This window comes from Hirundo rustica, chromosome 12 (genome assembly GCF_015227805.2).
Source record: "Hirundo rustica isolate bHirRus1 chromosome 12, bHirRus1.pri.v3, whole genome shotgun sequence".
In the NCBI taxonomy this organism is placed as follows: domain Eukaryota; kingdom Metazoa; phylum Chordata; class Aves; order Passeriformes; family Hirundinidae; genus Hirundo; species Hirundo rustica.
Window position 1 is genome coordinate 3,640,795 of NC_053461.1, and position 13,480 is coordinate 3,654,274.

At 47.3% G+C, this 13,480-nt stretch overlaps 1 protein-coding gene across 2 annotated transcripts in view; it reads left to right on the forward strand.

Moving 5' to 3' along the window:
• Window positions 1-75: 75 nt before the first annotated feature.
• The window catches only part of TEX264 (testis expressed 264, ER-phagy receptor), a 52,466-nt gene continuing 39,061 nt past the window's right edge, over window positions 76-13,480 (forward strand). Inside the window, exons 1-2 of one of the 2 annotated variants that reach the window (XM_040076654.2) lie at window positions 76-215; window positions 5,865-6,133. The gene's annotated coding sequence lies outside the window, so the exon portion shown is untranslated. Of the gene's footprint in view, window positions 216-5,864; window positions 6,134-13,144; window positions 13,214-13,480 lie in introns of those variants that run through there. The other variant, XM_040076652.2, reaches the window with a different exon arrangement.

Below are 13,480 nucleotides of genomic sequence, written 5' to 3' on the forward strand. Positions count from 1 at the left end.
CTATTTACGCCGTGCGGGTTAGGGGGTGGTTGGGCGGGAGTGCGGCGCTCGTATAGGCCTGCGTGTGAGCGCCTGAGGAGCTGTCGGCCTCCGTGCGGCCTCAGCGGTTCCTACCCCGTGAGGAGCTATCGATGGTGGGCACGGGCCTTCCGCATCTACTGGAGGAAAGGCGGCTGTGCTGGGGCCTTGAATCGCAATTGCCAGTTTGCCTATAGGTGGTTCATTTCCCCCTTTCTTCCGGTGGAGTCACACCTCGGGTCCTGTGCGTGGTTCTGGGCCCCTCAGTTCAGGAGGAACACTGGGGTGCAGGAGAGGGCCCAGAGAAGGGCAGTGAAGCTGGTGTGGGGTCTGGAACACAAATCCTGTGAGGGGCAGCTGGGGCTGTTTTACCTGGAGGCAAGGATGCTCAGGGATGACTTTGCCACTGTGCACAACTCCCTGACAGAAAGTTGTAGCCAGGTGGGAATTCCTCTTCTGACTAGCGATGGGGTGAGAGGATGTAGTCTTAAACTGCACTGTGTTGGACATCAGAAGAATTTCTTTACAGAAAGGGTGATCAGGCATTGGAATGGGCTGCACAGGGAGATGTGGCATCACTATCCCTGGAGGTGTTTAAGGAAAGGCTGGATGTGGCACTCAGTGCCAGGGTCTGGCTGACATCGGGGAGTTTGGTCATAGGTTGGATTTGATGATCTTAGGTCTTTTACAACCTAATTGATTTAGTTAAAGGTCAGTGGGGGCAGTGGTATCAAAGTGCCCTGTTTGTCTATGGGCCTGTTTATTCCAGATGAGCTCTGCTCCTAGCAGGCACTGAGCTGTGCTGTTGAGGCTGGAGAAAGCTGAGAGGCTCACAGACAGCACAAGGCAGGGGTTGGAAGGATTGGACTCTGACAGCATCTCCTGAGCATGTATGTGGTGAGCTTAATGGCTAAGATTGCCCTCATCCCAGGATGCAGAGCCCTGTGGTTGATGCTCTGGAAAGAACTACTTCATCATTGGTTCCTTCCTTGCCCACCTGAGAAAATTCAACACATGGAACTGGCCTCAGGGAACCCGGGGAGCATCACTGCAGAGGGAATGTGTGCATGGAGAGGGTTGATGACAAACAGCCTCTGCTGTCTCTCAGGGTTCCCTTGTGAACAGGCACAACAGCCTTTAGCTGGCACTTGGGGGTGGCCTGTTTAACCTGGGCACTGTAAGAAACTGGTGCTGTGCCAGTTCTGATGCATGATCTTCAGTGTTTCTCCCCATCCCCATTCCCTCATTTGACAACATTTGCATTGCCAACTAAACTTTAGCCTGATCTTTTTACGGACTACTCTGGTGCCTGTAGAGGGGAAGGTGCTGCTTAGCCCCTCTCAGTAAGCAGGTCCCTTGGACTGGCTTGTTCTGTAAAGCATTGCAAGGAAGGTGACTCTTTCTTATTAAGCAGACATTTGATTCTACGTGGTAAATGGTTTTTATAGCTTGGTACCAGTTCTTCACACATGACTGACAGTGTGCACAGTCAGAGGCCCATGATAGTTTATTCTGTGCCTGACCAGTACACCTCCACCTCTGATGCTGAGACAGAAGTTCATTTGCCTGAAGTCCACAGGGGAATTATCTGTGGTTTGGACACTGGGTTGGTGGGGCTTGAACCAGAAGTCAAATAACTAAATAACTTAGAAATTATTTCTAAGCCACAGGTCCTTTTCATAATTGGTTTTTATTACTGTTTGATAGAGATCCTTGTTGCCTGCTTGCTTTTTTTTCATGGTCTGCTGGGAAATTTGGCCTTGGTTTTTACAAAGCATTGTCAGGTGTTTTGATCACAGTGTGTGTGCTTCCTTTTCCTAGCAGTAGCTCCTTGCCAAGGGGGAGCACTCATTGAATTTGGATGGGTCTGTGGCCCCAGGTCCTGTTCTCTCAGGTGGGCACTGTTTGGATATGATGTTAATGAAAATACTTCAAGAGCTGACTTTTCCCACTTTAGTGAATGGGTAGCTTTTAATGGGTTGAAAACTGTTTTTAATCAAGGTGGCCAACAAGCTCTATTGCCGGCAATGAGAATCCTCAGTCTAACTCTCTCTGTAAACCACACCTTCTGAAGGTGTCTGTAGTGTGAAGTTGGCACCGTCTCTTGTGTGTGTTATTGTTCAAAACAGTCTTCATCCTGACTTTCATGATGGCCAGGACCCCAGTAAGTTTTCTATGTCTAGGGTTAGAAGGTGCTGCAGATGTGCAGCTCTTCTCACATGATGTGGGGACTGTTTATGAGTTAAAGCAATGTATTCTGAAACTATTCGTTTGGTCATAAACATAAACCCCTCCCTCTCTCCTCCTTCCCTCTATTTTTTTCCAAGATAAGGACCCATACAGGGGGAAAATGGTTTATTCACTGAATGCCATGAACAGATAAAACACCCCTGAATATCTTTTGCAGATATTTTTATTGCAGAGATACCTTTTGCAATCAATTCCATTTAAGTCAGACAGTCTTTCAAGTATGTTTACAGCTATCAGAAAAAAAAAAAAAAAAACCAGATCTGAGAAGAAATAATAGGAAGCAGTAGCAGGTAAGTTTTGGGGTTTTTTTTATTCCTTAGTTAATATACCATGGGTTATATTTTTGGTCAAGCTGTACACTTGACTGAAGAGTAAACGTAGTTTCTATGCCAGGAAACTGAGAGCTTCCTTCAAACACCTATGGCATTGACATGACTTACTAAGAATCCTTCCATAACTTACCTACTAGTTAATTGCATTATAATTTGCTTTTAAAAGTCTTGTCAGAAGCTGGGAATAGTATGTAGAAGTGTTTGCCAACCAAACATGATGGTACGTCAATGTTGTCTTGGTTCTAGCGCTATAAGCTGAGCAGTATAAAGCATTTGTGTACTGCAATAAAAACATGGGTTTGTACCTGCTGGAAAAAAAACCCAAAACCAACCCAAAAATCCCCTACATCTTATCCTTCCCCCAGCTTATTTGGATATCCAGCTCCTAATGTCAAGAACTTTTATCTGAACGCAGGCGGCTCAGATTCATAAACAATGAAAATTAGCAGGTCAAGCCAAACATGCCAAGTGTCTTTCCTCATATGTGGCCTAATTAAGCAAATGGGAACTCTCCTAATGGTGCCAATATAAAAAAAACAAAAAGGAAAACCAGCAGAGTCCAAACCAAAAGGAGCTCTATTTCTTCCATGTAGGACATCGGTCTTCTCTGCCTAATCTACATTGAATTTAGGCCAAGTGCAGGCCTTGATGAATTTAATTTTTGATCTGCCTCACAGATAAAGAATCCTGAAGGGCAAGTCACCTGTCTGAAGTCCTAAAGGAAGTGGCCACCTCAAAAGCCAGTCCTTTAGCCTCCTCCTTCCCTCTTGCTGTAGCAATTAGCTCACTTGTGTTGTCCATGGGTGGTAGTTTGCAGCTGGGCCCACGGTTGCTTTCATGTGTTGCTGTCATGACAGCCCTAACGAAAGGGTGAATTCCTGTGCTCTGGATAGGATTTTCACGTAAGAGAGAACTGCCTCTCTCAGAGAACACAGACTGGGAAATCCAAAGCCTATGATATGCAGAGGGGGAGCAGAAGCTCCAAAAAGTTTCTGGCCTCTAGCTGTGGTTGGAGAGAGGCTGCCTACGAGCCCCAGATCAATGCAGCTGAAGTGTCTGACCCAGGCATGGGTTTGTGTGAGGCACAGGCACCTCCAAGGTGGCATTGGTCAGGCTTCCCTGTTGCAGGACTACTGCAGCAGGAGAAAGCAGCTCTGTATTCCTACTGAGAGAATCCCTGGTTGGAAAGCCTTGAGGCTCAGAGGAACCACCAGTCTTCTAAGAACTGTGGGTCTCCAAGCTTATCCTCCGCCTCCATGGGTGCAGCAAGCACTTTAAAATCCTACAGCAAAGCCATCAGAACACTCTGTGGTCTGTGCTCCCTGTCCAAGAGTGGGTTCCTCCTGGTCTCCTCATGTGAGGGTGATTTACTGCCTGAACTGAAAGTTCATCTTGCATCCTTACCTGGGAATGTGTATCCAGGAGGCTGCACCCCTCGGAGACCCTGGCTGGCTCTTGGGCACAACAGCTCCAGACTGCAGTGACTTGCACAAGCTCATCCCTTAATCCTAGTGTGACCCACCTTTGTGTCTTCCACAAATAGGGCACAAGCAGCTCTTCCTCCAGTTCTGAAAACCTTTCCTATATTTCACTATCATCTTGTTGCAAGTAATTTATTTTTCTACTCGATTCTTTCAGCTTGTATCTCAGTGGAAAGCTGAATTATTTAGTTTATTTCACATCAGCACAGCAGCTTTGCTTTAAGCTTGTACGTGGCATTTTGCTGACTTTAAGTGAGAAGTAGCTGCTGTGGCAAGAAAATACTATGGCAATAAGTTTACTTTATGGTATGTTCAGAGAAACTTAATTGAGTTAAAAACCCTATAAGAAAAATGTTGTTTGACTAACAGGCAACAAGCAAGACCAGTGAAGTTCAGTTTATGTTCAAACACAAAATTATTCCAGAACTTTGGGTTTATCAGAGGAAATTCAGAGATGTTTAATAGAATCCAGCAATAATTCTATTAGACAAATACTAATACTTTTTAAAACAATAGAATATAGACTAGAAAGGGAATAAAATATTTCAATTGTATAGTAAGGCATTTTCTATTAAAATTTTTCTGTGCATTTTGAGATAGTTTTCTTCCTCTTTTTTGAATTTAGAAATACTTGGAAGAACTCTAGTAAATTGTGCTAGAAATAAAAATGAAATAAAACCCCTTTCTCTTTTAGTTTTAAAGGGTAAGCAGAAGAGAACATGATGATGCAACTTGATCCTGAAATAATTGAATTTTTCCCACATTTTATGATGTCAAAACTGTTTTTTTCTATTAAGTACCCGTGTTCCCCTTTTCCAGTTTTGTTTCAAGAACCAGCAAAAACCCCCTTGGCCTTGAGCATGGGGCTCCAACATTCACTTAATCCTAGGCTGTCTTGTTAGCAGAGACAACACATCAGGGATTACAGCTAAGGTTTTTAATGTGATTTCATCCTGCCATTAAATGCTCAGTAAATCAAGTATTTTCCTCACAGTCGGAAGTGAAGGACCAGTGGGTACCTCTTTAGTGTGAAACTGACTGGGAAGGACAGACAGACTGCCAGTGACCTACAGGAGCCTGCAGTCTTGTCTGAGCAGGACACTGCCTGTGTTCTGCTGTCTCCTGCTGCATCCTTCTCCCTTTGGAGAAGCCAAAGCACAGAAGGAGCACAGCAGGACACCTGGCATGTGCTGGCACAGCTGGAAGTCCTGGCTGTGCCCTGCTGCTGTGTAAAGCTCCCCCCGATCAGCTGCAACAAGGCAGGGTGAAAACTGAAGTTTTAATAGTGCTGGTTGCGTTTGGCTGGGGAGTCCTGTACCACCGGGAAGCTGTTCTGGAGACTTGCCCAGCCTGCATTCAAAAACTGGGTGAAAATGCATAATATCCTCGGTTATTCAAGCCCCCTGCTCCAAGGAACACTCGGACAGACTTTTAGGCCGCTTTTATTACTTTCTAACAGAGGAGGGAGCTGTCAGCTCAGCATTGAGCTTTTCATCAGGCACAAGTAACAGCCCACCTGCGAGCTGGCTAAGCTGTCTGGGCAGCCTGCTGAAGGGTCGTGTTCAGCTCGATGTGCAGGAGATGAAGCGAATTTGGAAGGGCTTAAATCATCTGCTTTAAGTGCATGTATGGAGTGTTTGTGTCCCTGTACAGTGAAAACCACAGTCGTGAGTCTGCAGGGACACTGGGAGCAGTGGGCCTGAGATATTGTTGGGAGGTTGGAACACTTGGCAGTGGAATCCTGTGGGTTTTGTTGCTGTAGCAGTGTTCCTCTCCATTGTAGGAGAAGAAACCTGGACAAACACCTTCCTGCCAGTGTCCAGAGCCAGAGCACCCTCAACTGTGCCACAGCAATGCAAGCTGCCCTTTTATCTGGGAGACCTGCCAGGCAGCAGAAACAGGCAAGGAAACAGCTACGTTAAACTGGTCTGAGGTTGACTCAAGGCAACGTGGACTGGTCTGAAGTGGAATAACAACCTGATTCTATCTCCTGTTTCTCCTGGTGCAACCCGTCAGCAGCCTTCCTGCCTCAGCCAGTGGCAGTGTTGCGAGGTATGGCTTAATTACAACCTTGAAATAAAAAGAATTTCTTCATTAGACGTTGCTCTACAACTGCATCAGTCATCTTCTGTCCAGCTGCTGGTGGCAGAGCTCCAAGTGGGCTGAATGGGGCTGGTTTGGCAGGTATGTGGACTGGTGGTGGTTGGAGTGTGCAGCTGGGCAGAACAGGGTTTAGTCAGAAGCTCCCAGTGACAGTGCTAAATTCAGTTTGCCACAAAGATCCTTTTCTCCTTCATGCTGGAGCTGTCTTTATGCAGTCTTTCTGCCTTCAGAAATGTGGCTCAGCCCCAGTTTGAGGGGAGTGAGAAAATGTGGTGTCTGTGTTACATGTTTGGGGACTGGTTTCCACCATGCTTGTCCTCTGGCAGCAGCTAGGTGACAAAGATTGAAAGCATGTCTCTCCACCCAGGGTATTGTCCTTTATTTCTCAAGCCACAGAGATAATCCCCGTCAGATGACTCCATTTTAAATTGTAGTGAGACCCTGAACTGATGATTTAGGAGCACACATTCTCTTTGTTGTGGTTCTGGGTTTGGTGTGTTGCTTTGTGCCCAAGAAAGATGGATTGTTACTCAGCCAAGGCTAAATGTGGAGGTAATACCAAACGCTGTATGAAGTGGAATCTCTTCCCAGCCCCAGTCCTCCAATCCCAAATTGTTCTTCCCCCCAGGAACTGGTGCTAGAAACCAACAGCCTTTCCTCTGTCTCCGTCAATGCACTGGCATCAGCTTAGTGTTAATGTTCTGATCTGGTCTGGATTATATGGCAAACCTTGTGTGTCATGTACAGCAGAGATTGACTCACATCAGCTCACTTGATCACTTATTCCAGGAAAAATCACACTCAAATTTGCCGGAGAACTGTCCCTGACACACTGAAATATTTATGAATTCAAAACTTTTTCAACTCAGAATGACAGTTTCTGGCTGTTTTCCTCTAAAGTTGTTCGTACTGAAATGTGAGGATTGTACAAAGAGTCTTGACAGTTGCTTCAATTTGGGAAGAGTTTAAAATTGATCACTTGGACCAATAGGAACCTTTTTTCCAGGTAACTCAGCTCAGACTAATGTAGAGTTGCACAAAAACCTCCCAAGAAAAAAACAAGACATAAACTTGGGATTTAATCTCTCAATTTCATGGAGAGGTTTTTCAAACAATATTTTAGTTACCCAGGAAAAGGCTGTATCTATCTGGAAAATACGACTTTTCTTAGTGAGAGACTTGATGCAATCCTTTCATGTTGGATATATTTTTTCTTTTTTTTTTTTTGAACAAGAGGCAAAAGTTAAAGAAGCAAACACTGCACAGGCATAAAACTTCCCCTCTTGTATGCAAGGATCAGAGGTTTCATAATTAAATGGAAAAAAAGCCTTGCTTTTGAGTTTTGGCACAAGCTTGTGTGGGATCTGTGTGACTGGCCCTCCCCAGCCTTTGCACAGTGTTGCATTTCTTTACAAAAATAGGATCTTTGCTGGTACTGGAGTAAACAGAGGAAAATGTAGGGGAGATGCATTGGGCAAGGGGGAGCAAATTGGGTGTGATATGTGGTGGATGGTTTTGAGTTAACTGCTACAGCTGAGTACCTCCTTTTAATTTACTCAGTAAGGCCCTATCCTAAGGCTGGAGACCCTCCTGCATTCTCAGAGTGATTCTGTAAGGGTTGCTCAGACATGGCTGACTGATCCTAGCAAGACCAAAACCACCTTATAAACTTCTAAAATCTTGGGAAAATGATTTATCTGCAAAAACAAAGCAAAACAATACTCAAAGTTGAGCCTATGGCTATGACACTTAGAGGAAAGAAAGGAAGTCACATTGAAGTGGAATAATGTCAGAAATCACCTGTGTTTAGTAGCTTTTATTATGAATTGTGTGTCCACTACAACATGAATTGTACTACATGAGGTAGTAGGAAAAGAAAGGGAAATACGAGAGTATAAATAGTCAGGGTTTCTGAAAGTCCTTTTGGAAGCCTTCCTCCTCCTCAGATTTACAGCAGCTCCCCACAGATATTCTGTAGTTAGAAGAGTCTCATGAAGTATTTTTGCATGACAGGTTTTTTTTGAGGTTTTTTTGTTTGTTTGTTTGTTTTGTTTTGTTTTTCCAGAAAGGAAATTAAAATCTTATACCAAAAATGCCTTTTTACTTTAAATTTAGAGTGGTTATCACAATATAATTCTTCAGAGAGCTGCCAGAGAGGTTTTTAAAAGGGCAACTTATACACGTGCATTAAAAATAGGAATACCACATAGCTATAAGAAATTAATTTTCTGGTTTTGAAGCTAGCAATTAAGGTTGGAACAAATGTTCCTGCTTGTTGTTCCTTCTGCAGTCACCCTTGTAAAACTAAAGGAGAACCACTGACATGAAAGCTCTGTTGGTGTCATTACTGCTGGGCTGCTTTACTTTGTGGGGTGTCAGACTCTGGTTAGAATGATATTGTGTAAGGCTCTGAAAACCCTGCTGAGATCTCTGAAGCCTGTTAGGGGATCCCTCATTAAAAATTCTGGAAGAGAGTCTAAATTGTGACTTGCTGTAGAGAATGAGCTTGTTGACAAATCCACATTAAACGCAGCACTTTTTGTGAGCACAGTTTGCAAACCCAGAGAGACAAAGTGTGGTGTGTTCCTGATTCCCTTCTTGGTTCCGCCTGGGTGGAAAATGGAAAAACACTCTAGGTGAACTATCTCGTTTTCGGCAAGAAAAACATCCTAAACGTAATCTAGACTTTATGTACAAGAGAGGAGGTTTAGGGAAAAAAAAAAAAAAAAAAAAAAAAGACAGGAAGGCCTGGTTTGTTAATGTGTATCCTTCTGTAGCTCAAAGACAATGGAAGATCATCCTCAAGGTAAAGAAGGAAATACACTGTTGCTGCTAAGGCAATGCAAGTTGAAGGCATGCCACGGGGAGGAGAAAGAGAATATTTCAATGCGAATGTCCCTATAAAATATATTTTTTGCCAGGAAAAGGTGTGGATAGCCCTGTGGATAGCCCTGTGCTTTGTGTGTGTGTGACGCACTGCAGTAGGAGCTACCAATATTCCCTGCATGAGCAAAGGTAGATGCTGTCCTCTGGATCAAGCACAGGTGTCCGTGAGAAGCATTGCTACCACTGTAAGAACAGATCCTCTGAGCACTGGCCCCTGCCTGGCATCTGAGGAGGAATTTGGCCAGACCTGTTTGGTCATGAGTCAAAGTTGAGCACCCAAGTTCCAAGTGACTGGAGCTATAAACAGCTTAAAATGACTTCCAGGGGAGTTCAAAGATGAATAATGCATCTCTTCAGGCTTCTAAGTGATCTTTTATTCACAGAAAATCAAAGCAATGTACAAATGTAGTTGCTGGCCTTGGGGACGGGAGTCTGAATGACTCCTTGTCCTTCACAGTAGCTACCAGAGGTGATGTGACATCTGAAAAGAAGAGATGAAAGCTCCATTGCAATTTGTTAAATAAAAAACCACCTCAGTATCTTTCTAAATAGCTGATAATCAGAGGTGCAGAGTTCCAATCTGCTGTTTAGGGCTTTGATAGCAAAAAGGGAAGCTCACAGGCTACAACCTACAGAAGTTTTTCTTCCATAACTTTATGGAAGTTTGCTTGTAGTATCCATGGAAGTTCTCCATGACAAAATTACTTGTCCTGCCACTCTGTGTCTTGGCATTACTGAGTGTTTTGCCTGTCACTGCCATCCATTCTGTTTGGTTTGGTTTTGTTTTAGCCACTGGATCCTACAACACCCATATTTGTGTGGTTCAGGACTGGATCTGAACACAAGGTGAGAATCTAAACTTGACCCTTCTGGTTTCCAAAGGCATGAGGTAGGAAAGGTTTATGTGTCTGTCTTGAAAGTTCCTTCATAACTTAAAAACTGCATTCAATTATGAGACCATTTTTGCTAATAGATCCTAGGGGGAAATGGTTTGCTGTTTAGCATTTGTGACCTAAATAGACAGTTAACCATAAGAATAATGTACATATTTCTTAATACTTTTAAGTTTGTCTGAAAAGATGTGTGTGCCTTTTCTTAATCTGTAACACTGACATTTTTATTCCTGTCATAAGAAAGAAACATTCCTGTCCTGCAGTGGGAAATGAATGTAGATCTGAGGGCAAACCAGTGGATCAGTAGTTAATCCTTCAGTGCATCTCCTCTTTTGTTTTAGCAGAGGCACCAAAAGGCTGAAGTGCTGCTGAGGTCTTCACAGTTTGCCTTTTACAGGCCTGGCCCTTCTGGGATGCCAGGTTATATGTGAGCCCTTCCTTGGTCTCCCCTTGAGGTTTTCCCATGGACAGCAGCTGCATTTCAACAAATGAATAATCTTTTAGAAAATCTATTGATTATACAAGAAGCTCCACATTGGCAAATATTAAAAGTTTATGTGTCAGTACTGAGTGCTTAGAAGAGGTTCTGCAGAGGGGTAAACCCATGCTGTCTTGTGTAGCCTTTGTGGAGGATTCCCAGAGAGCTTCCTGCTGCCAGCACCACTAACCCTGTGCTTAGGGAGGCCAGTGGCCAAAACCTTACTGACTTAAATGAGCCACGCCGTGGTCCTGGTTCAGTGGACCAAGCAGCACCCAAACAGCCCTTTGTGCCCTCACTCTGTCCACACAGCCGAGTCCTGCCCTCTGCCAACACAGTCCCTGTCCTCTACAGTATCTTTCCTCGGGAGAAAATCTACCAGGTGTGCATTTCCGTGTGCCAGGGCTGCCTTCCTTCCAGTTTTTCCCACAGCTGATGGTCTCCTTTGGTTGCAAGGAGCAAAGTGCCAGTCTTGGTTAATCAACAATAATGCAGAGTTGCTGTTATGGGCATCCAGGAAGGACTTGGGAGTGGAGCCTGTCTGTGTCTGTGCTGATGGAAATTCCCCAGGGCTGTGTGATCTGTTCTGGCCTCCTGCCTGTCCCTCTAGGGAGGGTATTTCCACGCAGAGTTAGTCAGAGCCGTTTGTGTTTTGCCATGTTCCCAAGGTGATCAGTATCCTTATCACATCTATTTGCTTACTGGGCACCTGAAGTGACCTTTGCAAAGCTCAGCTCACCCTGTCCAGCAGGTAAAGGCAACTGAGAGAGGAAGGACAATATCTTGTCCTGGGGCAGAGGATGGAGGGTCCAGCATGTGTGAGCAGAACTGGAAAGCCAAGGACTGGGCCAAGCTGAGCTGAATATGCCAGCACAGGCACCCTACTGAGACAATGTGGAATATTGCAGGAGTGAGATGAAGTGACTGCCCTATTGAGCATCATTTCTGCCTGCTAATGCTGGGACGAAGCTGAAGTCCCTCCACAGAGAGGCAGAAGTAGATGGAGAAATGTTGGCTGGAGGTTAAAAGGTGGGGCAGCTCACCCACATTCTGCTCACAACCCACCCCCACTTCTGACTGCCACTTAGAATTCAAATGAGAATGGGCTGATCTGCATCGCCTGTTAGAGATGTGAGGTGCCCAAACAAATCTGCTGAGACCGAGTTCCTGCCATACCCTGACATACAGGAGAGCACATTTGACATCCTTCTGCCTCACCTCTCCCCAATGTACTGGTTCAGAGTGAAGGCATGAAGCTGTTAAATGAGACACAAATTTTAGTGTTTGCTGTTGTAATGGAGAAACATACGTGATATGTACTAAATATGTGCAGATTTAAAGAACTTTAAGGCTGGAGGAAGAAGTGTCTGATAACCAGAGCTGGCAGCTACAGGGCTTCTGAGTTCTGTTCCCCTTCTTGTTAGTGAGCTTGCATGACTCCAGGCGAGACACGTAACCAAGCTGGAATATTTTCTTCCAGCTGCAAAAGAGTTATAATGCCAAATACAAGGAGGGCCTCTGAGGTTTAACTGATTTCAGTTTATGGAAAGCCTTGAGATCCTCACTAGGAAGCTGCTGGAGAAAGGCAAGTGTTGAAGTACTGCAGTATTTCACACTGCTGTTTATAAATGAGCACATTGGTGAAAAGCAGTGGCTGGGCTCCTTCTGCAAGCAAACAAAAAATCCAACCCCAGTGAAGGGGCGGGGGGGGGTCGGGATGTAGGGAAATGGTTGTGAAACCACAGCAGGAGAGGCCACAGCAAACTCCACTGCTCCTTGTTGCTGCATCTGGAGGTGGCCCATGGCCCAACGTAGAGCAAACTTTCCCTGCTAAGAGGGTTGAAGAAGCGGAAGAAAGTACAGAGAGACATGAAGGTTGCTTCTTAGCTCTCCTGGTGCTCCCCTTGTTGGGCAGTGCTGTCTGAGATGTCTCTTGGGTTTTCCTTCCAGCTGGGCAGTAGGAAAGCCCAAGCACAGGCAGAAGCCAAGGTGTTTCTGCCAGGTTGCAACAGCCCCAGCAATGGAACCTGGGAGCAGCTGTTCAAAACCCTCTCCGGGTTTCTTGGGAAGTGCTTGGGTGCTGCAGACCAGCTCTGCCCACCGCCCTGACCGGCCAGGCCGGGCTATGCGGCCAGGGCCGTGACGCTCGGCTGCTGCAGGGTGGCACCTGCTTGTCCAGCGCCCGAGGGAAGGGTCGCATTCACCGGGGGCTCCGGCTGCAAGGAGCCTGTGGCTCGGGTCGGGCAGCAGGGATGCCGCAGCCCCAGCGGGCTGTAGGACACAGCGTTGTTTAGCGTTCAGCAGTGCCCTGGAGGGGGCACGGGTTGGGAGGGGAGAAGGGAGCCCTCCGCCTTGCTGCAGGCGCCTGGGAGCCCTGCATCCACCGCCCTCCTGCTCGGCGCAGGGAGAGGCTCCGGGCTGCAGGGCTGACAAACCGGGGAGGTGCTGGGAAGAGTCGGGAAGCAGCCGGGAGCCGTGTGAAGCCCGGCGGAGCCTCGGGCAAGACTCGAATCCGTGCCCCCTCAGAGACCGGGCCGTGCCGCCGCCCGCCCGCCCGCCAGGGGGCGCTCTCCCGGCGGGGCGGTGCCGCGGCCCCTCAGGCACGCGCAAACCCTCGGGGTGCCCCGCCCAGCCCCGCCCCTCGCTGGTATGGCGGCCCCGCGCCCCGCCCATCCCGCCGGCCCCGCCCCCAGGCCCCGCGCGCAGCCGCCCCCTGGCGGCGGGGCGGGGCGGCGCCGGGATCGCTCCGGGCCGGCCGCACCGGGAGCCCCGGTGAGAGCGCGGGGGGTGCCCGGGGATCCTGCCCGGCACCGCGGGGGCAGCTCTGCGGGGATCCGCGGGACCCGGCAAGCAGCGCCGCGTCGATCCGGTCCCCCCAGGCCGCGGTCTGCTTGGAGCCGGCGGGCACCGGCCGGGTCCCGCAGCGCTCCGGCGGTGGGCACGCCCGTGGCGGGGGCCGCACCGGTGCCGGTGCGAGGGGCGCTGCCTGCGGGCAGGCGGGGCCCAGGGCTGCGGCTCCCGGCAGGCAGGCCGGACTGC